This window comes from Athene noctua, chromosome 1 (genome assembly GCF_965140245.1).
Source record: "Athene noctua chromosome 1, bAthNoc1.hap1.1, whole genome shotgun sequence".
Lineage (NCBI taxonomy): Eukaryota > Metazoa > Chordata > Aves > Strigiformes > Strigidae > Athene > Athene noctua.
In genome coordinates, this window is record NC_134037.1 from 10057992 (window position 1) to 10083475 (window position 25484).

Consider the following 25484-nt stretch of genomic DNA (forward strand, 5'->3'; position numbering starts at 1 on the left):
GGATTTGTGAGCCCTCCAGATCAAGACTTCGACATACTGGAGCAAATCCAGTGGAGGATACTGGTGTCTCAAACACAGGCTGAGCTCCTATGTTTGCACCTTTCCTTCAGGGAATTGGAAAAGAAGAGAGCGAGCCTATTCTTGGAAGGGCGCAGAGATATGACAAGAAAAAGGAAGCTACAACAATAGAAACTCAAGGTTATAGATGAGGAAAATACCTTCATGAGGTGGTGAAACATGGCAACAGGGGCCCAACACTGTTTTGGAGTCTGCATCCATGGAGATATTCTAAATCCAACTGGATATGGCCCTATGAAACCTGCTCTAAGTGACCTTGCTCTGAGCAGGAGGTTGGACTAGGCAAGATCCACAAGGTGCCTTCCAGCCTGAATTATCCCACAAACCTACATCTCTGGTTGGGATAAGCCAGAAAGCTGGTCAAAGGAGGCCAAGAAAGATATCAAACAGCATCAAGGGCCAGGGTTAGCTACATGAAGAGAAAACACAAGAGAGGATTGCAAAAATAACCTAGGAAAGGGGTGATGCAAAAAAATAGCACATTGAAAGAGAAGGTGAAGCAGAGGATCAAGACTAAGGGAGAGGTAAAAAAAAAAAAAAGAAAAAACAAGTCTGTGTCCACTAAATTACACTTTCTTCCAGTAGCTGGGAGGTGAAATATTCCACAAGAGTCATTCAGCAATGAAGTCAAGTATTTAAGTTTCTACTCTGATGCACATAGTGGAATTGGATAAGAGAGGGAATCAGTTCATTCTTTCCCCTCCACTGTGCCCCCAAGAAACCAAGTAACCTTTAATCTCCCTTCTCCAAATATTTTAACCTGATCTTGCAAGCTTCACAGATATTTATAACTACATACATTATGAAAAATGTTTCATTTGTAATATAAAAATACATGCACATTTGTAAGCTTAAAAGTCAAAGTGTTCACTACACCCAAATGTCTTACATCTTTTTACATTTTTATAAGATATAGGCCTATGAGTCTGCACATGTAGAAACTTGGCTCCCTCTTGAAGCTATACCACCAAATTCAAATACTCCTGATCAAGTTTACAGCATTAGCATTCACCCTACTACATTATATTTCTATTTTAACACAGATGCTCAGTTGCCCATGCTCCAGTAAGGACTTGCTGCAGTCACTGAAAGAGAAAGCACAGTCCAAATTGCATTCATGTAAGCGAATAAGAGAGAAAAACAAACTACAAAAATAACAGATACCTGCACACTTACCCCACAATATCCAGAATCTATATCAAAATCAGCCTCAGGTGTAACAGTCAGTAAACAGGACAGCAAACCCTTGCATTTAGCAGGAGGTTTCTGGGAAGCCAGATTACCTAGAAAGAGTTGAAAAGAGTTATTTTAATACATGAAGATGAAGTCACCTGTGCTTAATAAGAGTAGGCTTCAAATGAGCCACAGCACAAGAAAAAAAAATAGCTGCACAATGGGAGATGTTTACATGCCACCATGATCGGCATGGAGAATTTAATCCCCTGAAGGTGACAGAAATTTGTTACGAAGCACGGAGAGTTAGATGCTGGTAGATATTTAGGGTTTAGCAAAGAAGATCTAATACCCAAGATAACATGGTGTTAACCCTCTAATCAGGGATGTGGAGGAGACCAGACAGAGCACGATGTTTTGCTTAATTACTTGCTATCAAAGAGAAGACGAGTTCAAGCACTTACAAAAACAAGGCAATCTAAGATTATTTAAAAGTTTAATAGCATTCTAGAGCCTTTGGTAACACAGGGTTTGCCCATGAAATGAAAATAATCCCTAGAGATGAATTTAAAGAAATATATCTTATTTTAATGCCCAGAGTAAAATGACTATTCATTAAAGCCAAGCAGTTTTATACCTATGTTCTCCATCTCAGATGTAATATACACTGAAGTAATCTTTATGACAGGAAGTGGCATGTAATCCTGCAAGAATGAACTGCTGTCATTATCTACAAATCAATACAATTTTTTTTAAAGTGGATATAACATTACCTATTGATTTCACATTTTTAGCACTGGAGTTTCAGTTTCTACAGAGGGGATTCTTACAATGACAAGAGCTGCATGCAAGTAATTGAGTTGACACAAACTAATTTGAAGTTTACACTGAACTTCCCTTGAACAATGCAATAACGGCTTCCCTCCCATTACCTCACCTTAAGCTTTTCTATTTTATAGAAGCTTTGTTTTGTGTAATTAGAATAATTTTGAGGTGGTAGAATAACACCTCACTAATCCTACCTGCAAGTTGCAGGAAGTTTACCTTTCAAGGACATGTTTTGCGTGGTATCTCCCTACCCTGCTAGCATGTTATTACAGAATATTTGTATGACTTTTGCTATGTTTAAATAGTCTGACCAAGTAATTTCCCTTGCGCAAGCCTAAAACTTGCTCAGTGCTGAAGAGCTTATAGTCCAAAGAGTGGTAGTGAAGGTGAGGATGGTAAAGGAACAGGAAACAACCACATGGAAGAACTAAATGACTTAACCAAGGTAGCTTTGTGGATCAGTCAAGCTGTGAGCTCCACTGGGTCATGCTCTATTCATTTAGGAGAGTTTAATAAAACTGGTAAATTCCTAATATATTTCTGCAGATGAAGCATATAGCAACTTTGGCTTGACTGGCTGACCAAATGGTTTATGCTGCAATGAACGATCTGTAATGAGAGCTGGCTGCAAGGCAAGACATGCCATCACATGGAGGAATTAAAAAACAAAGATCAGACTACTATAAAAAAGTTTAAAGGGATGGGATTAGGGCCAGCTGACATCCCAAAATTCATCTCAAAGCAAACAGTTAACCCCCGTCATTCTTGTCCCCTCTGTCATACTGAGTTCCATCCTCCTCCTTAACTTGCTTTGTTTACAGGGTTAGACTCATTTTGGGCTTAAAGCTTTTCAGATAAGTAGACCAACTATTTATTTAACACTTCTCAAATGCGTTGTTGATACATTTTAACTGAGTATTTTTGCCTTTCACAACATGACTAAAGAATTTAGCGTGGAACACCTGAAAAAAATCAAACAAAAATGGAACCTTTGTTTTGCTTTTTATTTCTCAGAAAGAACACTGTTTTCATGAAGCAGTTCATGGAAAGGAAAGAAAAAAACTCAAGGGAGTAATTTCTCCTTTGCATAGTGACTCATCATATCATAGTTACCCCATCATCTCCAAGGGCAACACTAGGCCAGAGCTGCTCTGGAAGATCTCCTTAGGGAAAACATCCACTTTTCAAAGCCATCTCAGGACTCTTGTTCTAGGACTTCACAGAACAGAAGAGCCTTTGATAGTAATAAAAAAATAAAACGGGTTTCTGACAGAGAAGAAGCCTGAAAAACCAATGACAGTTTTACATGAAGGAAACTCTTCTTTCTCACCTCAATAATCAGAGACATGAAGAATATTTACAAAGTGTATTGCAGACTCTAGATGGCAGTGCATAGGGAAAGGCAAAAGAGACCTCACACTGGATACAGGACATCTGAAGACAGAAGGATCAGAAGGAGAAAAGGAGCAAGAAAAGCAATAGCCTGTCACCATGAAAATGGTTCACAAAGGCAGGCTTAAGTTCAGAATTTGTCTGCATGCTCCTGGACATGCAGTCCCAAAGAAGATGCAGAATTATTACTTGGGGCAAAACAAAGACAGGATTAATGGTCTTTACTGCTTAACACATTCTTTACTAGTATTTGGGTGGGTTTTTCTTCCCCCACTTTAGAAAGTTTTGGCTGTTTAAAGGAAAGTATTTTCATCTTACAAAAACTTTCCTGCAGTTGCAGCTGAGAGGGAGCAAGGAGAGCAACACCTGCCAGGCAGTTCAGAACCACTAAAACAAAACGCTGAAACTGGAAGAGGTAGAAGCACAGCAAGGAGCTCTGAACACCAAAACCAAGAGTTGCCATTGCTCATCACAGCACTATCTGTAAAGGTAAAGCTTCAATTATATGTATTGATACTTATGAAGTTGAAGGTACCATACAGAAGCCTACAGCAGCAGCCATACCTCTTCTTTGGGAGCTTAAAAACCTCAATATGGACAGGTCATATCCTATACTGTACTTAAGCTTCTGAATTAAATGACTTGAAGCAACGTGATAGAAACCAAGCATCTGCTTTAGGTATTACATCACTGTGGTAGCAAGCTTAATGAAGTATGCAGCTCATTTTCAGGGTAAAACTATCAGGAGGCCAGGCAAAACATGGTGTAAGTTGGCATCAGCTTACCTACCTCATCAACATAGACATCTTCGTGAAGGGATAGAGTAATCAGAAACGTCTTTGGCTCAGAAAACCTGGAGAGTGAGAAGCTGGTCTGGATCTTTTGGAGAAAGCAACTCTATCAGTTGGATTCCCCCAAACTTCAGCAGTTCTAGGTTGGACAATAAGTTACCCTTCACTAGCAAACAATAAGGTAACAGTGACAGCACAAGCAGCTAACAGAAAGCTTACCATGCTTCAGCTTTAAATTGTAAATTAGAAAAGGAGGTTTCCAAGTGGCAATAAAGGATGAGGAAGAAAATAAGTTCATGTGATGTCAAGTCAAAACCACAATTTTCTTATCCAGCAAGACACTATTTCAGAGCTTCTCTGTAATAGATGAAGCATCCCAGGGCAATACAGCAGATCAGCTCATCCACCAGGAAGTGCATAGTTGAGAAGCCTACGCAGATTTAACCAGTACCCTCGTGACCTAAAGGTATCAGGCAGGAACATTTGGCAACTCAGTATTGGAATGAGGGACTGTTCTAGAGCATCCCCAAAGCAGAGATCACCCAACTGCCTGTAGTAGGGGTGCACAACATGGACCTCTGAGGATGCAATGACCCTGCAGCACCTGCCCACATCACCCTGCTTGTGGAAACAATAGGTGGAAAAGAAGAAGAAAGTCAACGACATGGAGACAGTTACTGTAGGTCAATTAATCAGAAAAAGTTTAACTCAAAAATACTCTATGAAAGCCTGCCCATGCAGACAAGCTATAAATCTCATGTGAAGCGCAGTACTTAAAAAATGCCCTTTACAAGCTGCTCTGCACTGCAAACATAACCTCTCCCATGTCAGGTACCACAGCTTGGGGCAGAGGCTGAAAGAGGGAATGAAACACTCAGAGGCACAGCTGGAACACACTCTCTTTGCAAATAAACAAGACAAGTCACAAGGGGGGGGGAATATAACTCCAGTATAAGACAGGCTAAATAGATGTTTCATAAGCAGCAAAAGAAGGGTGCTTATAGGCAGTGTATCTGGTAAATCAAAATCGTTCACCCTGCAAACAGCCGAGCTTAGCACAACCAGAAAAACTGTACAGACACATGAGTTAAGTACAGACCAGCATACCCAAAGCTCCCAGTGCTGCACAAGTTAGGGACTACTGCTGTGCTGTCCCAGTTATCTTTAGTGTATTTGGACTGGAACTATTCCAGCTCTACAAGGAAAATCTCTGTAATGCCTGGTGTGACCTGTTGTCCTAGCGTTGCCAGAAACAGAGCAAGTGGTCTGAGAAGGGAGTAATTACGGATCCCACGAGAAGCTACGCAGGCTCTGAAGTTGGGTGAAGCTGCAGTCAAGAGTTGCAGGCTGGGATAGAAAAAAATAAAACAGGGGGCTGGAACTAAAGGATGAATCCATTTTCACAGCCCCACTTGACTTTATGGGAAGGAGTGACTGCTCTGCACCATGACGCCCACAGAACACTGTGTGTGTTGACCCTAATCTATTATTTATTACAGAATTTACAGATCTCTTTTCCCCAACTGTCAAGCAGCCAACTACTAATTTGCAGGCTAAAACACTGCAAGGTCTGCAGACCCCAGAGCATTTTCAAGCCAAAAGGATTCTGAAATGTTGGGAAAAAGCCCAGCAATGCTGCCGGTCCTCATCAAGGTCCAAAAGAATTTAAGCTACAGACACTAAAACTAAGGAATCACCTGAGAAAAATGACCAGAGATAAGGATGTCTGCACATGCATAAAGTACAAGCTATATAAATCTTTTAGCAGCAACAAATGAGAGCATCACTGGATGTACTAACACCTTCAGGTCTGAAACGATAACTGCTGCATTCCTAAGATTACTTGGTATGTTTTACTCAATGTTTCTCACAATCACACTCACCTCTCAAAGCAGTCTGGGAACTATTAACATCTCTTCATCAAAGATTTAGACAGACTGACTGTAACCCCAAGGTTATTCTGTGTAATACTTTGAAAAAGTTCCCCAAACTTGAATACTAGCCTCTGCTTCAGAGTTAAACTGGGGAAAGGGAAGGGGGAAATAATTTTAGCTCAGTACCCCCCTGTTCCTTTACATCAACAAATTAACTCCTCCTATGACATTACATGACTTTTGAGAAAACATTCGTGGTTTAGAACTGACTGTTCAGTTTGTAACCCTGCATGGATAATCACTTCTTTAAAAGGAAGTATACATCAATAATATTCATGGGGAGCTTTATAAGAGCTTGGCAAACATTTCTGACAAAACAAAAAACTCAAACAGAAGGATTACTCATAAGATGCTACATCAACAACTCTTGACAGGCATCTGGATTGCGCTGCTCTTTAAATGGGAAAAACAAAGATGTCACGTCGAAGTTTAAATGGAAACTGAAATATGCCATTAAAAAATATCAGATCATAAACAAAGCTATTTTTGCAAACTCAAATGCAATGAGCAATTACGACAAAGTTTGTCAAGATAATTTACAGACACTTTTTTTCAAAAAATACTTTTAAAACACTGCAAGGTGTACAGAGATCACAGGTTAGTAATGACTTCACAGACCTAGAAGAGCAGACATCTGGTGTTAATAGTCTATCAAGTCTCATCTATGTCTTCAAATGGCCTTTAGTTAACACTCTAAATGAAGCTAAAGCATACACACCTGCCCAACTGAACAAAACTCCAGAAGGAAATAAATGTAGACAGACACTTTATGAGCCCATCTTCAAAGGATGTGTTTCACTACCCTTTCCTTAAACCATGTTAAACATAGAATTGTATTATCCAGACAACACTGATTTCTGTGTTATTCTGTAGCAAGACTCAACCAGATGACTGTGATGAAGCAAATAGGAATTTCTTACTCATTCTAAATTTACTTAATTTTTCTTTCCCAGAAAAAGCTCAAGGAAAGCTACCGAGATGTGTGGAGTTCAAAAGAGATATGCAAAATACTCACATGCAAAAAGAGACCACTGAAGAGACTGCTTATTCAAACGAATCTGGAGTTCTAATGGATCTGCAGTGTTCAGTTCAAAACTGTTCACCCGAGTAGTATGGTTTCTTTGAAGACAAATACATACAGTCTAGTAAAAGGGGTAGATTTCCTTAAAGTGGAGTCAGCTTCTTCACAATTCATTGAATTCCACTGGCTTTGCTGGAGATTCAATGAAGGCAATAGGCAAGTACATGTGTTGAAAGGTCTTTTATTTCTTTATTGAAGCAAAGACTAGCAAAGATACCTTCTGAAATGGTTTGAAGGCACTGGGATTAAAAAACTGAAAAGTTTTAGGACAGCTTGACTAACATATCTTCCCAACTCCATTGCTTCACCAAAGCAGCTGGAGAGACTAGCATTCAAAGCGTTGAAGCATCTGAGACTGAAAAAACCTCAACTTCTTTGACATCATGAACTGGCTTTCTGTGGTTCAAGGTCTTTTCCAGATTTTTGTCAAAAAAGTCAATAGAAAAAGTAGAAACAGAACAAAACCTGTTGGTTTGCCATTTGCAGACGGTTTTTAATAGAAAGTCCTACTCTTCCAGTAGGACTCTCAGGGACTATCAGGGAGTCAGGTAACAACCAACTGTAGGTGATGTGAAGACAGCCACATCATGCCTTTTGTAGTGTGTGAGGAATGCTATTAAGCAGCTGAAGAGCAGCAGGATAGGAACAGGCTGCTGCAAAAGAGCCAGAGCAGTGAAGTAGTAAGTACCTGGCTCTTAGCAGAGTCTTCTGTGTCTCTCTTTGTCTTACGTGAAGCTTTGCACAATGCAAAGACAGTCTGAGCGGAGAACAGGAACTGCACTTGGTTCACGATGTACCAGAGACAGCAGGGATGAGGGGAAAAACCTAAAAGCTCATTCAGTTGGGTCTCATGCTGAAAAATGGGAAGGGAGAGCACGGTATCATTAGCTTGGAAAGAAGAGCCTATATTCAAAAGGGCAAAAGCAACCGTTTCTCTTGCAATCTAAACTAACACTGCCATATCCCAAGAGAAGGTAACATCCTTATGCCATGTTCAGGCCCAAAGTAGTCTGAAAATTAAAAATACAGCCAAGGTGATAACATTGTTATGGTGTGGCATGGCTAGCAACATACTGCATCCCAAAAATGTTTTCAAAGCTATGAGTGTCATACCTAGAGGAATTACCCTCTGGGTATAGAGGGACTGACAGAAGACACCTGATTCATCAAACACAGTCTTCATTTTCTCTGACTCATTTTGGACTGACAACTTGACCATGGAGGGTAAACCCTATTCTCTTCACAGGTACCATCATATTATTTACTGACTAGATAATCCTAGCAGTCCCTTTTTGACCTTAGTCCAACTCTCTTGCATATTATAAGGCACAGGACTCAATTTCTTGCCTTGTTCAGAAAGAAAAAAAAATTTTCTGTCATGATTACCAGATTTCTAGTGATGCCTTGGGGGTGTTGGTGAAAGGTTTTAGTGATTAATTATTCCTGCTGTCAAAATCTATTTGTTTTTTCTATTATGAATTTTCTTGGCTTTCATTTCTAGACAACAAATCTTGCTACATTTTTGTTCAGACTGAAGACTCTTCCTTTCTTAAAATTTCCCATGTAGAAAAGCTAATCAATTCTTTTCTTCTCTTGTGTTGGGGTAATGAATGATTGAAAGAAATCACAGTGGCCTGAAGGCATGTCTTTCTACTCATTAGCCACCATTATCACTCTTCTACCATCTCTCCCTATCTCATCAACCTCCTTGAGGTGCAGACAGACCATATCACAATATTCTGGGAATATCTGCAATATGGTCAGACCCAGATTTAGCACAGCCTCCCTGAAGTTCTCCTATGGATGTACACAAAGATTACCAACACAGGCAACGTAACAGCTTTGTTCTACAAACTCACATTCCTCTGGTGTCAGCTCAGGGATGGAACAATAGCCCCCTCTCCTCCTCTCCACTGATTTCTAGGACAACTCGTTTAGAGTAGGACACCAAACTGTAAATGGCTGAAGTTGGACAAGCTCAATTCCCATTCCTCACACATGCCAAATCATCTTATTTTGTTCTAGTTTCTTAATCAAATTGATGTCACCAAGTCAAATGCCTTGTAGAAGACATAAATATCAAACTTGCAATTACATTAAAAACACTTAATAGATATCAGGTTAGCTTGACAGGATCTATTTTCTATAAGCTCATGTTGATTGGCATTAATTATATTTCTCTTACTCAATCCTTTATCAGTACTCCCATTTATTATACACCAAATCAATATTAGAGTGACAGGAGTCAAAACCTCACACCTTTGAGGCACAGATCTTGGCCACTTTTCCAAAGTAACGAACCAAATTTCCAAAGCTGACTGCCAGCAGCACAGTGGCGTAACAGAGCTCTTAATCTCCTCTCTCCACCTCCCAATTACAACACTAAAAAAAGACCTGTAGCTTAATTTGTCATCCCCAAAGAAACAGCAGAATAAACAGATCAGTTACAAAAGATCCCTTTCAGAGGAAAGAGAAGAAAGCAAGAGAAGACAGAAGAGGAAGTGTGGGAGGTGAGCAGGTTACAGTCAATCAAACTTTTGATTCCATGACAATAATTAAGAAAAGAAGCAATTCCTTCACAGCAGTAATTTGTTCTCCTGATGCAGATTGTTGATTTTAGCACATAGGACCATCACAAAACTCATTCACTTGTGAGATAATGCTGTTAAAATTGAGCTGCTAGATTTAATTTAAGAATTAGGTTCTAGAAAAACATAGGGTTTAGGCTTTTTACATATGGTGCTGAGAAACTTTCATCAGCGGGTAGCTTGACAGCTATCCTCCTCAAGAAGTCAGGACTGCTTACAATTGTCCTGATGCCTACATATGAGAAGTGGAGGGAAAGCATTTTCCTAGAAAATTCATATTTTCCTGACAATCACATATTTTCAGTTGCATGCTTGGTGGGTGGCACATAAGTGCCACCTTCAGCACCTCCCAGCTAGCAAGCTTTCTCAATAAGCTTGGTGGACAGTCTCCACACAACTACTGTGAATGAGGCATTACAGTAAGTCATTTCATATCATGAAGTTTCTACCATCTTTGTGATGCTTTCACCTTATCTGGAGAGACATGAATGCTCCAGGTGAAGAACTGCAATGCTTCCCTCGACACACTCGTTTACAGCTCTAACACACATGCAAGTTCAGCCGCTACACAGATAGAGAGCTTGCTTGAGTCTTAAGCCAGCAGAGTCGGAAAGGTATTCATTTTTTAAAAGTCAGATAGCACCCATGGAGAAGACTACTATTATTTGTCTTACAGCCACAGGCAGTGTCCTGCAGCCTATCATCAAAGGTGCTGAATAAAACTATCACAGACCCATTTCTTGACATAGAGAATATGTTGATAACGTATGATCATGCTGCAGCACCAGGGAAGCTGTTTACTTCGCGTTTTCTCCTCATGACCTAACAGTGATGTCAGGATTAGTACGAAAGCCTTCTCCACAACTCCAGCTCTCTGGTGATGTACTTACCAGGTGTAAGCTCTCCATCTCTTCTAACACCTCCATTCAAATTCTCCTCACTCAGTGCCCCCTCTCATGGTCCTCATTTATCATATGCATAATTCAGAGGCTCTCAAAACAATGACTGCCCTCATGTGACGAGTCCAGACAACTGTCTGGTCCCAGACCACTTCTACAAGCTGTACAACCCAAACGCCACACTACAGGCACACACTGTTGAGGAAAAGGTTTATCAAAACTGTTTTGCTGTGCTGCATGGCACCTGCAGCAACTCATATTCAAGGATGTGCAAAGCCCACGCACAATAATGAGATTTTCTAACAGTCCAGGACAAATCAACTGAAGATATTCACGCTCCAAAGAACTTCAAATATGTTCCTCTCATGACCCATCAAAGAGGTAATCAAGTTACCAGTATAAAAGAAAATGCTCATTGTCTCATGTTTAATCAATTCTTCCCTCCTTTGCATCAGATTTCATTGGGTGTGTCATCACATTAGTAACTAAACTTCTGACTACATTACCACAATTCTCATGGAAACATGGGCATGACCTAACACCCAATGAGAAAAAGCCCATTTATCTTTGATATCTCATGCATGGAGGTTACAGCTCAGCATTGGGCCCTCACTGAGATACAGGTAGCATGAGCTCCCCTCAGCTTTAAAGAAAAGCAGTATTGTCCCAATTTCCAAAAATATGGCTGAAAAAACCAGCTATTTTAATCATCATGTCAGGGATAGCACAGGATCTTAATCTATATAGTCAGTCTATACAGATCTTTGTTCAGCACTTAACACACAACTCACCTGCTTCTTTGGACTCTTCCTCCCAAACTACAACAGGCAGCCCCAGAATTAATCTTTGTGATTGCAAGGGTAACTTCTCAATACTAGATTAGTGTGGCCATGGGTTATTAATGAGTCCTGATCAAGTGCACATTCAGTCCAAATCATTTGCTAAAAAGTTATCCTCCTATAGGCTACATAAATACATAATACATCTACATTAACCTGTGTGACACTGAAGCAGCCTTTCCAGAAATCTGGCCTACTTTATCTCCAGAGTAGACTCTTATATCTCATTTGAGTGAGTGAGCACACATTTTAAATAATGATGCGAGACTCCAATTTTCACATTTTCATGGATGCAGTGTCAAATCTATTTGTAATAGGATCATCTATTATCTGTCAGCACTGAGAAAACTAGGTGAGAAAATAATGGTTAGTAGTATATTATCAGGAATGCTGATGAAAATTAGCATGAGGTAAGTGGAATTGTTGAAAACAAAAATGTTACTTGTTGATTGCTTAATGCAGCCTGCCTTGACTTATTTCTAATATAAGATCAGAAGTTGGGGGTTTTTGGCTAAAAATAAAAGTGAATTTCCTCCACCCATTCAGTTTTAAACATGCAGTATTTAATCCACTGAAGCACTCTTGTACATCACCCCATAGATCTGTTTACAGCAAAACTTATATCAGTGACAGAAAGAGGAGGAAATTTTGTTACCAACTTATGTGAGAGGTACTGAAGCTGTGAATTTCACCCATTTGATCCTGACTTTATGGCTTCCATGTGTACAGATATGCTACCCTTTATCTGGACACCCCACAGGTTACAGGAAGAGCTGGAAGGCTGGCATACCTCCTTGTTCATTTTCTCATCTTCACCCTACAAACCAGGGTGAACAACACCCAGTTAGTTAGACTTACTGCCCCAAGGGTTTCCTACCTTGTAAAGCAAAGCAGCTTTTCCTTCTCGAAGAAAAAAAAAAACACACACACACCAGCAGCACAACCAGATTACAGACCACTACAGTGCTCAGTATCACCGCAGCCTCTTCTGAAACTGGATGAAAGAAATGCCTGGTGGTAAGGATGTCACCTCTCCATAATTCACTTGGTCTCTTATCCCTTCTTCACTTCCCCAAACTGTATTCAGGTGTGAGCTTCAGATCACTCCTGTGGCAAGAGGACACATTATTAACAACTGTTGCTTCTTGCCAAGCCTGTTTTGATACCAGAGCACAAGGCTTCAGCACTAGCTGCCTTGGGTGCCACAGCCAAGAGCAGCGCTGGAAAAGATGCTGCATGCCAACATGAACTGAGGAACTGAGATTTGCTTTACCAGATCCACCCAAACCCTGTGTTGGCCAGTGGAAAGAGGATGAGGAATCAACACTGAGGGGGAGGACAGGTCTTCTGCTGAAGTTACACATTATGACAGCAGAAACAGGATCTGCACACACCCACACGGTCTCTCCCTTGGTCTGCTCACGACCTATTCAAGGACGGGGTAAAAAGTCACCAGAAAGAACTAGATAACAAATGGAAACATCATGCTTTGAAGCAAATATGAAATTTTAATAGAATTTTGTTTGTCAGGCCTATTAAAATGGTCCTTTGATTTGTGGAAGAAATACTTTTATTTTTAATTGCTATAAATGAAATAGTTTTACATGTCCACTAAATGAAAATACTCTTACAAGAGAGTAAAATGTTTTTTCCCTGAAGAAAGCATAATGAAATTCATATGCAGTTGTATTAAAATAAATATTTCTCAGTTATATGGGATTTAAGTGTAATACTTTCAAATTTCATTTAAAAAAACCAAAGTATTAAAACTTAGGTTTAATATAAAGGCTTAAACAGACTAAGGTTTAAAGGAAAAAGTTACATTATATCAGTGAATTCTCACCAGGATATGAATAAAGGGATAACAACTTGAAATCATACAAAAAAACCTCCATGGAAAACCTCCTTGCCATCTGATATCAATTCAAGCATGTTTGCGTATTTAAACACTGTAAAACTCAAGTGTATAGCTATATTATTACTTTTACAACTGCTCAAGTGCTACTATTTTTATCTTTTTTCTTCTGTAACCTTTCCCAAGAAGTCAGATTTTTCAGCCCTGGCTGTCCAGAACTACATTTTTTCTTTGTTTGTTTCAACATAGCCAGCAGTTATTCAGAAACTATTTTCTTTACTGGGACCAATTCGCTGAAAATAACACAAAGAAAAGTTAACTTCTCAGTCACAGGCTGGAAAGAGAACCAAGTGGGAGAGAAAGACACTGCAGCCTTACAGACATGGGGCTATACAGTAGCCAGTTCAGGTCCCTAAAGTACATACAAGTGTTTTTGGAAAAATCTCATTACAGCACTTAAATGCTTGGACACCAGAAGTTTGCCTATATGTAACTGAAAAACTCTAAAGCCTAGATACACACAGGTTATGAGGTAGGTTGTGACCAGAGGATGACATTAGTATACAACACAGTTTTGGTAAGCTTTATATCCATGGTATTAATGATTTAAAAGCCACTTCTGTGTGGGCTTTTCTTTATTTCGACTGAAAGCTTTCAAGACTTTTTTTTTTTTTTTTTCAAATGTACAAGAACTGTGCTAGTTGAAGTAGCAAGGTTGCAGTCTGCCTCTGCAATCTAGAAACTAAATGAAGCAGCACCGAATACTGCTAAGGATCCACCTTACTTTGTGTTAAACATCAAGAACTCTCATAACAAGAGGCAGCATAAGATACTGTCTATGGGTAGGACACACGAGAAGTCAAGCAGTACAACCATTCTCATCCCTCACAGGTATATCCCAGAAGCAGGGACCAGACCCTGGCCTGCTGTTCAGTGTCATAAACATCAGGTCCTTCAAGTCATAAGCACCAGTTCTGCCTTGTTCTGTGTCTCTCCCATTTCTACTCAAAACAAGGAGCTTCACTGACTGTAGGTGTTCAGAAAAATATTCAAAGTCTGGATTGCCATGAATTAATTAATCTGTTAAAAATTTAATAAAGCTACAATATTTATTACTTAAGAATATAAAGCTTTAAAACCTAATAGTGGGCAGAGATAAGAGTGTACTATTATGATTAGCACAGAGTGGTATAAATGAGGTATTTAGTTGCATGTCATAACATTTCAGTTATTACTAACTGGAGAATATTATGGAAATAAGTTATATGTAATACAAACCAAAAATAAATCAATTGCTTAAATGAGCATTACTCATGTTAAACCCTAAATAATTTAAATCCTAAAGACGGCAGTCATTTTGACTTAGAGAATTTCATCCTGACATATACTTGGGAGTAAGAACAAATGTGTAGCAAATCACCTCTAAAATAACTGGGTATATCAGGACAGAGTGAGAATGGAGCTATGCTAGAGATAAGAAACACTTCAGGAAACCATCAAGGCAAAGAAGAAAATGTTGGACAGGATGTCAATGAGAAGCAGCTTCGTGCTAAGAGGTACAGGAGCACCTTAATCAGTGAAGCAAGGGCAGGAAGGAGAGATGCTTCTGGATGAGCTGGCATGGGAGCACAAGTGGCCTGTGTCAAATTCTTGGGGTTCATCACCCTCCTAATGACCCGCCAGAGAGGAACAAAATGTGCTTTTGCTCAGTGCACACCACGACTGACAGGTGAAAGGAGGTATGCAGCTTTATTTTGAAGGTTTACATAAATGCTTAATGGGCCGGAAAAAAACCCACTCATGGAGTTTTGCATTATTCAGTAATTTCTCTAATTATAAAGTGACTCCGAGCACCACTATTGTTGCAGCCAGTCCTTTCCTATTAGGGCCCATTGTTTAAGAAGCCATGTGTGAGCACTGAGAACCCCCGCACGCCACAGTGAGCATCTCCTAAGTGTCACTTCAACACAACCATCGTTCCTCCAGCAGGTAATATGCGCATTATCTACACTGACCTCTCCTTAATTTATAATACCTCTATGTCATAAACCAATTATCAGCATTTGACACAAGCAGCACTTGCTAGTTTGAAAAGCAATTAAAATTTAGGAGCTGTCTCTTGCAACAAAAAAGCATTCACAGAAGTAGCACTACAGAAAAGTTGCAGCATGCAAGCCATCAGTCTAATTCTGCCTCTATCAATCACACTAGGTCTCACTGAATAGTGATGTGCAGGCAAGCAAACAGCAATGTTTACGAGGTGCAGCTGGTGGTACTTACATTAACAGCAAAAGCAGCATCAGTTAAATTAACATTCTTCATTCTTTCATTGCTCATTATGGTTTGACAGACATACCCGCAGTCCACATAAATGACTTAGAGCAGGAGAGCTGTCTAGCATCCTGCCATGAAACAAGACCACCTAATGGGAGCAGCCACTGTAATTAAAACTCTGGAAACCAAGATTTATACCAGTTTAAGGATGCAGTGGTGGGTATTATGACCTACTTCAAGTTTATTAAAGTAATTGTGAAAGCCTGTGCTGTTACTCAAGTGAAAAGTAAGAGCCTACCGTTCCTGGTATTTGTCCAATAAAAGGGACTTGAACATTCTTTTGATCTAGGAATCAGTTGTGTTGTTTCAGGTCTGAAGATGCAGGGGAAGAGGAAAGAAAAAGATATTAGTTACGTATTAACTAATCAGCTTCCCCAGGAGAACACTCTCCCTAAGTCTTATTCGTTCAAGTCCACAAAATTTTCTTTGATGGGGAATTGCAGCAACTGGTTCTGCTTAAAAATTTAGAGCCACATTTAATCTCCTGGATCAAGAAAAGTTAATTTCATCAATTGAAGGCTGTATTTCATGAAACTGTGTCAGAGATGAATACAGTACCAAAAAGGGGGTGAAAACCCACTAGTATTTTATAAAAGCACCTCCCAAGCCCCCGAATTAGAACCAACCAAGTAACAAAATCAGTTCAGACTGGAACTCAAGTGCATTAAGGAGGAATTAAGATCAACATCAGAAAAAGTATGTTTAAAAAAACCCAAAACCCACATGGACTTGTAGTTATGCATCACCTTTAAAGCACTGAGTCTTAATACTCTTTAGTTATTAAGCACAGATTAGGTCGTGAAAAGCAACTCAGCATTTTGCAGAAGGTGCTGCCGAAGGTGGTACCTATGGAGGAACATGCCACGTGGCATCAGGGTGTCCCCGCTCCTTGCTGGGCACGTGGCACTGAGCGAGGCACGCCAGGCATGGGCCTCGCAGCAGGCTGGATGCTGGGCAGGCAGGCGTCCGACATAAGCCCAGGAAATGCTGAGGAGAGGAACCAATCATTAAAACTGGCTCTCTGTGGAGAGGTAAAATCCTCACTTCACTCTCCCAGGTGTGATCTCTCTACCAGAGTTTGCTCTTTGTTTCATCTCCCTTCCCCTCTGCTGACAGCAGTTCCTTCCCCTTAAGCAGTTCAAAAGCATCACTCCCTTTCCCTTCAATGGCTCAGTGGTTGAAGCACTCTCCTTAAATACAGATATCTGTGGTTCAATCCCCTCTGCTGTCTGAGATCTGAAATCTCACCTTCAGCCCAGAGGAGGCAGCTATAACCACCAGTACATCACAGTCTGGGACATGAGCATGAGTGCAGGACCCTTTCCACCTCTCCCAGCAGGGCAGCTCTCCTGTTCCCTGCTGCAGCACAGGAGAGCAAGTCTGCTCCCCACCACTGCACTCCCATACGGGCCAGAAACTGCTCTGCCACCTCGTACCATACAGCTGCATGTACATACACATGCTTATGAGGTCCAGATGCCCAGAAACCCAAAACATAACAAAAAAGCTCTTTACCTTACTAAATGTATTATACCAGTAAATAGCACTAGCAGGCCAGTGCCAAATCTCTGGCACAGCACAGCTCCCACATACATGCCCAGCATCCCCTCCAGAGATGTATTTCTGTCCATCCTGCCTCCAGAGACATGCCTATACCTGAGCATGGTTCAGGGAAAGCTCTCAGCCAAAACCCTGCCCAGGAAGGTGCAAAGATCACACAAATGCATAATTACACATGAGCCTGTGCCCTGACCCTGGTTAGTTTACCAAGATTGGTGTAGCCATACAGAATCAAGCTCAAATTAAAATTCAACCTTTATACTATTTATAGTATTTACCTTGGGTATACAGAGCCTAAAGAAGGCCTTAAGTGGCAAGGATGGCCCAACCCACAGCCAGGACTTCAGCTCATGCTGCTTTAACTGGCAGTTTCATGAAGCCAGTATTGGGGAAGGAACAAAAATCCTCAAACCCAAACCCCCATGTTTCCTGTGAAATATTCCCACTTCTTGCGAGACACAGAAGTTAGGGAAATGAGTTCATTAACTAAGGACACATCTATATTTTAGAGCTCTATTGTGAGGGTGCCATTGCTCTTGCCCACCACCCCGGCAGCCTTGGGGTTTGCTGCTCCTCACACAGAAGACTGTTTTATAACAACCAGCTTCCTGACACGGAGGGCTGAGCAAAAGTTCCCTCAGGAACTAGTTAGCACTGATCTTGTTTACTTCCCTGGTATCTCCAAACATCTGGGCAAGGGCTCTGGTTGCCCCAAGACAGCGTATGCAGCATCTCCCTAGCACCCCTACCCAGGAACCAAAGCCCAACCTGCCGGGGTGACAGACTCTTATGCCCAGGTGTGACTCCTGGCCAACCTCAACATGAAACAAGTTAATTCACCAAGAAAAGGTTTGGGTTTTTTTCCAGGAAGTTTAGCAGGTGCTAGGAAACACCTTGCTGCAAACAAAAATGGATCCAGAGCTGCTCACTCTAACTTATTTCACTGAAATCCCTACATCAAGGACTTTGCTGCAGGGGGTGTAGTTTTGTTTGTCCCATGATGAAATTACAGGGATATTTAGGGAGGAATACCATTTGGGACACACATGGGGGGAATGGCTGGAAAATACTGAAGTTTTTGTTTGTTTCCTATATAGTTCATCCATAATTTAATATAGGTAATTCTCTTAAAAGAATGCTTCCTGTCACAGAAATATATGAAGAAACCATGCTTTCCACCTGTTTCCTTATTTTGTTGTGTTTTTTTCTCCAAGACATAGTTAAGAACAACTTAACCTGAACAACTGACATAGTACAACTCCTCCTGGATATTCCTCAGCCGGAACAGATACACTCCGCTTCTTAAAAACATGCTTACTCAGAACAGTGCTAGAACATGAAGATACTACTTATTGTCAATAGGAAGACTAAGCACAGAGTCAGGTATGTAAACACTTGAGATATAAGTTTTCTGCAGATGACATTGTTGAAATTTCAGGGGTCATGTGCCAGAAAACCATTCCACTTTTTTCTTCCATACATCAGTTTGTAATATTAGAGTTACCTCTAAAACTCTGCCTTGCTGGCATCTTAGAAGCTTATGGAGATACTACCAAGGCCAAGAATCTCATATAAACTCAATATGGTTTCTATTATTAAAATTAAAACAGCCCAAACAGAGTAGTGGGGTGGGTGGTAGGGAACAAACAGAACACATGCCGAGTTGTTAAATCACCTCATTGTTTCTAGTGTCGTAGGACTTGATCCAAAGTTCAAACACAGAACATCCTTTTCATCGATTGTAAGGAATGCTGGATTCAGGACTGGAAACAGTCCTTTTTTCTGTGAAGAAGAGCTGCTGGGAAGGACCTCAGTAACTGCTTCATGAATATTCACGTAGTTGATTTAATAACTCAAGTTCTAATCAAGCAATTAACTGATTAAGGCTACAAAGATCATCAAGCAAGCTTTATTTCTTACAAAAAATCCTCATACCTACAGTGGCAACTCAGCTTCTGCCTTTTATTAATTACAATTGTAAATCACTACTGTTTAACAGAAGTGAAAATCTCTGTATTTAAAACTTCTCCAGGTTGTCCCAAGAGCAACCAGGTTACTTAATTTAGTGAAATGCAGACCCAACAAAACACATTACAGCTTCTCAGAGAACCAGAGTAATAGGTATCTACATACAGCACATAAATCAGCTATTCAAATTGAACCCTTCTAACCTAAGAGACAAAGCTTATGTGCAAAGCAGGACACGCTCTTTTTTTAAAAAAACAAACAGGTGCAAGCTTGTGAAAACGTGTTATCTTGTTGTTAACAGCTATCACCAACTGGGATTTGATAAAATGACAACTAGACTTAGCCTACTTCAGAAATGGACTCATTAAAAAAACAGAAGAAAAGAAAAAGCACTCAACCTAACAAACAAGAGATTATCCCCTGCAGCAGTCTCCACCTGTGATTACATGCATTACCAGTAATATGTAACACTGTCCAAGATCCCAAGGAAACCTGGACATGCATGCTTGCACATTTTTTCACTGTACTTCCATGTCACATAAATGAAAGAGATTCAATTAATACTCATGTTGCATTCAGAAGATTATTTCTTAATATACATATATATTAATATATATAGCACATATACATAGCTTAATATATAGTTACAGACATAGTAGAAAAGCCAAGGAACCTACACATGGTAATGGACTGAAGATTACAGATCAGCATGCCATGCTATATGACAGCAAGTCAAGTATCATTTTGGACTTCCTATACAGATGTCACAACTGCAATAGGAAGGGCTATTTCCCTGCCATGCACACAAAGCTGGACTAAAAAAAAAAATTAAGTAGAACAATTTTGTAATCATTGCAACTCTCAAAAGTACATACCTTTTGAGTAAAAGGATTGAGCACACCTAGAAATGGGAAAGCATCCATCTCTAAGAAAATAAATCTATCATTTAAAATTTAACATAATCTGGGCCAGTGGTCTTTTCCTTAGGACCTGCATGTGGACATGGCAGAAGAGACTTGAGAACATCATGGGAACCTTGTGAGCTACACCAAGAGTTGCAACTTCCTGCAGTATTGGTTAAGCCAAGACAGGCAGGTCACGAGTAAGGATCACATGAAAAGCAAGTCATTTGCTGTGTTACAGACCCACTGACTTCCCAGTTACCCTCAGCAGTGCACTCAGATAGCCAGGTAGGGTGGTTAAGTCAAACCAAACAAGGTTGCCACTACAACAAACTGCACACCAAAAGAATGCCTCAAAAATTGAGCCTTTAGAGAAGCTACCTGGATAGTGAGGCTCTGACAAGCCAGCTTTGCCCATGGACAGACAGGAGCAGCTGAAGACAGCTACTATGCTTTGCCACTTCTAATAGTTACCTGCCAAGCAATGGCTTCATCTCCACTGCACTTTGCAAGCCTCTCCTTGCTGGGTTAGTCAAATCACTTTTCGACGACTTCTCAGGCGAAGCTGGCTGTGCTGACTGACAAACTGGAAACTAGAGTGCTTCCATCTCCCCATTCACCAGCAGTGCTGCACCACGCAGCTGGGGAAAGCATGGAGGAGTGGCAGTAACATATTCCAAATGCAATAGCAATTTCCAAAATGAATGCTTCTCTTCTACCAACTACAATTATAGCTCTCTGGGATACCAGAAATCAGCAAGGTCAAAAGCTATGCAAGTAACAGAGAAACCAGATGAGCACGTTCTCAAACTCCACAGCTTATGTAGATGCTGACGAGTGGGTTAAAAGACATAACTAAATATAAGAATTCATCATACACATGATGAACCAAAATGGGAAAATGGCCTTCCCTCCCTGCAGAAAGAGCAACATTAAATTAGGATTTCTAATGCTGAAAAACTGCTGAAGGACTGTGAGCCAATTAACAGCCAACTACTGCAAGCTGCATTTCAAATGTGATATAGGAAAATGACAATTACAGGATACTGCACACCAACAGACAACTGTGCTGCTGAACTCACAGCTTGCTACAAACTGTGGCAGTGTCCTCAGCCATGACATCTGCTTACATTGGAGAGTGCTGACAACAGCCAGAGAGAAGAATGAAATAGGTAAATAAATAAATAAAAATAATAATAAAAAGAGTCAGGATGGCAAAAGACTGACAGAATCGCTCTGGGGTTTCTTGTTGGTAGAATATTCATTCCGCTAGTAAGATATCTACCCATACATCAGATTAAAAACCTGTCTACTGGAATGAAAACGTAGCTCAACTTATCCAGGATATTAAAGTGTGTAGTGCAGCTGACATCTGATCTGATCACTTTTCATGCAAAGCAAGAACAAAAACCAAACTTTAAAAAGGCAAAGCAAAAAGTACTGAGAAAAATCCACATTGGAGGACTAAACACGATTACAGTGGCAATTTCAGATCAATATCAATAAAAGATTTTATGGACTGTAAGATGCATATCGAACACAACTCAAAATTGACATGTTATAGGCTACGCACCAACCGCTTCCCACAACAGAAGGTAATTCTGGAGATGCGGAAATCAGGCAGGGGATATTCTCTGTAGGAAAGATGATACAAGACATTTAAGTTCTCACACACAGCTTCAGAGAAATAAGCAGCTGACATTAGGGATAAAATGAAAAGGAAAAACAGCCCCAAAAGAATTGTGTAGTTAACGATATTAAACGCAGTGTTTGAAAGAAGCTAAAATAAAATGCCTTCTAAGTTCAGGGGCCTGACCCAGAAAGCTGCTATCACCTACAAACAAAGTAAAAACATGCACCAAAGAGTGTAATGGGGGGATACCCACAAACTTTGTGGAGGTGCTAAGCAGGCCAACTATTTAAAAGCACAGGCTTTAACAGAAATTAAACAGTCATGGCTAAGCTGCTTAACATTTCACACCACAGACAGTGGCATGAAACATACAGTAACAGCAGCTTAGGGGAAAGCTGCCAGTGAAAACCAACTTGGAGAAAATATTGGAACTCTGAGATAAAGAGATGACTAAAAAATATCACAAATTCTTCCAGGCCTAGAAAAGAACATGGAAGATAAAACAGGAAAATTAAAGTATACTTAAAATATCAGATAAAGATGACTTAAAGAGACATTATGCCCTTTCCAACAGTAAACAAGAAGTTTCCTCCAGCATCGTCTTTACCATGGAAAAAGGAAGCAGCAAACCTGCAGTTAACCCACAGTCTTCTGGCTCAAAATCTAACAATAGCATATCAAATAGCAAATGCTCTTCCAGTCTCTTTTCCTTAACCACAGGGGCAGGATAACCCCCCTGTGATGCCCTCACAGACACCTCCTGAAGTGTTGTAACATGAAAAGTAAAACATCACCATCTGCATGTATCCTGCACAGTTAAACTAAACTGAAATTCAAACAAATGGTCTTAAAACAGTTACCAGTGCCAAACCCCAACACCATCTTCCCCCACCAGAAGGGCACTGTTACCACAGACCTCACTCCACAAAAGGCATGAAAAACTACCCCCTACTACACTCAGTGACACACTGAGTGAGACACTGGAACAGGCTGCCCAGAGATGCTATGGATGCACCATCACTGGAAGTGTTAAAGATTAGGTTGGACAGGGCTTTGAGCAACCTGATCTAGCAGAATATGCCTCTGCCCATGGTGGGGGGATTGGACTAGATGGTCTTTAAAGGTCCTTTCAAACTCAAATCATTCTGTGATTCTAACTAGAATAATGTAATTTGCTGATATACATATACTCTCCAAGCAGTAACTCAGCCAATGTACAACTAAAGATTGAAGTGTACAGGCAAGGGGATCCCATCCAGCATTAAGTATTAACTTCACTTTTTTTATTTGTATTTTGAGTACTTTTAATATTAACTGGCTGTAAAACCCAAGGCTCAACAGTCTTAAGTCAATCGTTGTATAAGAAGGGAGAAGAATACAACAATGTAAATAATCCTCCCAACTCATCAAGAAGAAACAAACCCTTAGAGCATGGACAGGACATATGCTGGAAGGCTCTGGGGACTGGAGGAGGGGTAAGGAAGATGACTTGAAAGTTATTTCCAACTTACTGTCTGGCAGCAAAAATAATCTGAAACTGCAGCTGGACATTTTAATACCTTCAAAACAAATTTTGTGGGAATGACCAATAAAAAAAAGTCAATGAATAAACAAGAGTCATCAGAATTGATGTTTCCCAAGAAAAGATTAAAATATTTCAAATCTGTTATATTAAGGCAAACACGTCTGACAACATCTACATGGGTAATTAAACCACTGGGAAAAAAATGCGGAAAAGGCTGAAAAAATATTCCTGTGGTACCTGAGAAGTGGCCATTACTTGGAAACTAGGTGACACTACATCACATCAAAGACTGTTGGCCTTGATGGCATAGCCAAGAAGCAGGCTTAGGTAACCCAGAAAGTACAGAATTAGATTCAGATCAGAAAGATGAATCTGGAGCTTCAGGTATGGTTTCTGTTCCCTTCTCCATGCATTTAATTTGCTCATTTAGGAGAAGGATTGCCTCCAGGAGCTTGAGCAGTGTCTAGAACAGCTGGATCCAAAATGTGGTTTCTATTTGTCTTTATGATACATCAAAATATTAGTCCTTTGAAAAAAAAAGCAGTAGATTCCAGTATCTATAGCTCATATTCACACTGGAAGAGAAAGTAGAAGCATATATTCTTTAGACTAAGTTATTTTAAGCTGTCAACAACGGGGAAAACATAAAAGGCATTATTTTGCTTCCAGAAATTTCAGTTCATAATTAATGAGCAGATATCAGGTGAGATTTACAACTTTCTTCTAAGATTTGATGCAACCCTTGGCATTTCCAAGGGTTGTCTACTTCTTACCAGGACACCTTTGCCAAAACACAATTTTAGTTTTTTATTAATGTGAAAAAGTCTTTCTTTTTAAAAACATCCTGGGCCATCTGCTAATTAAATGGAATATGCTGAGGTCAGATAACATCTCTCACCACTAAGCTACACCAAGTGGTGAATAAGGAGGATAGATTGCCCAGTGAAATTACAGAGTGCTATGTTAGAAGCACGTCAGTTATAAGGAAGTATTAGCTCTCATACTTTTCGGATATAAGCTACACTTTTGGGTTTTTTTAGGATAAGAGACCAACAGCAAAACACTTTCTTCTTTAACCCACAGCACACCCTTCCCTCTTACCCTCTCCATTGTTCCTGCACCATAGTTATAAACTGGAAGGCTGGGGCTGAACTGCAGGTAGGTGCATCCCACACCCATGCAGAGCCTGGCAGCTCACACACCATGCAATGTTCATCAGTTGTTATTCAGCAGCATCAGTGACAGGACTCCATTTCCAGCCTGTGATTATTTGTTACTGATTGTTATTTCAACTATTGTTGAAAATTATTTTCAAAAAGGACAGGTAAAGAGCAGACCCAAGGGTTGTCTGATAAAATGATTACTTATAAAAATGGATCAAAAGTTGAAAAAATAGTTATCTGTGACAGTGCAGTGGCCCATTTCTACAATTTATATAAGTCCATCCAAAGATTTCCCTCTGAGCATCTCATTAAATCTAGGCTCCAAAGCTAGAATTGAGTGCATTTATATATTTCAGCTGCTGAATGCTGTCAGGATTTGAAGATAAACTACTTCCAGACAATTTAGATTTTATAATATTTGTTGGCTTCACCAAAGATGAAAGACTGTTGTTGTTTTAAATCATTGCTTTGTACAATCTGGTTTGCATACATTTAACAGAGCCATTTACAATCCCATCAGCATTTGGAGAGCAGCAACTGAAAGGTAAGCCACAACTGGGTACTTACACAGGCACAACAGCTCAATTTTCACACAATCTTGGTTTTCCCCACATTCTTTTCCTGAATTGATCATTTGGGGGCAGGGAGGATTTTGTTTTTAAGATCCCTACCCATCTGCTTTACTGAGGGTATGCTTCAACCCATTCATTTTTCAGTTTCATTTACAGCATTCTTAGCAGGTATGAAAAAAAAACACAACCCCCCCCCACAGCTCAGAATCTTCTCCTATAAAACAGCACTTCAGTTCAAACTCAACTCATCAACATACTACTTGAATACATTTGATCAGCAAGTGACAGGCAAATTTAATTGCTTTTCAAAGGACTTCAAGTCTGCTTCGTCTACTCAATGTGCCTAGTCCACCTCACAACTACAGAGAT

The 25484-nt window shown here is 40.1% G+C and overlaps 1 protein-coding gene across 5 annotated transcripts in view; it reads right to left on the minus strand.

Annotated features, from left to right (window-relative positions):
* Positions 1-25484, minus strand: part of KLHL29 (kelch like family member 29) — a 403320-nt gene that overhangs the window by 334454 nt on the left and 43382 nt on the right. For 4 of the 5 annotated variants that reach the window (XM_074895564.1, XM_074895563.1, XM_074895565.1 and 1 more), the window contains exon 2: positions 1255-1361. The gene's annotated coding sequence lies outside the window, so the exon portion shown is untranslated. Of the gene's footprint in view, positions 1-1254; positions 1362-21795; positions 21838-25484 lie in introns of those variants that run through there. The other variant, XM_074895567.1, reaches the window with a different exon arrangement.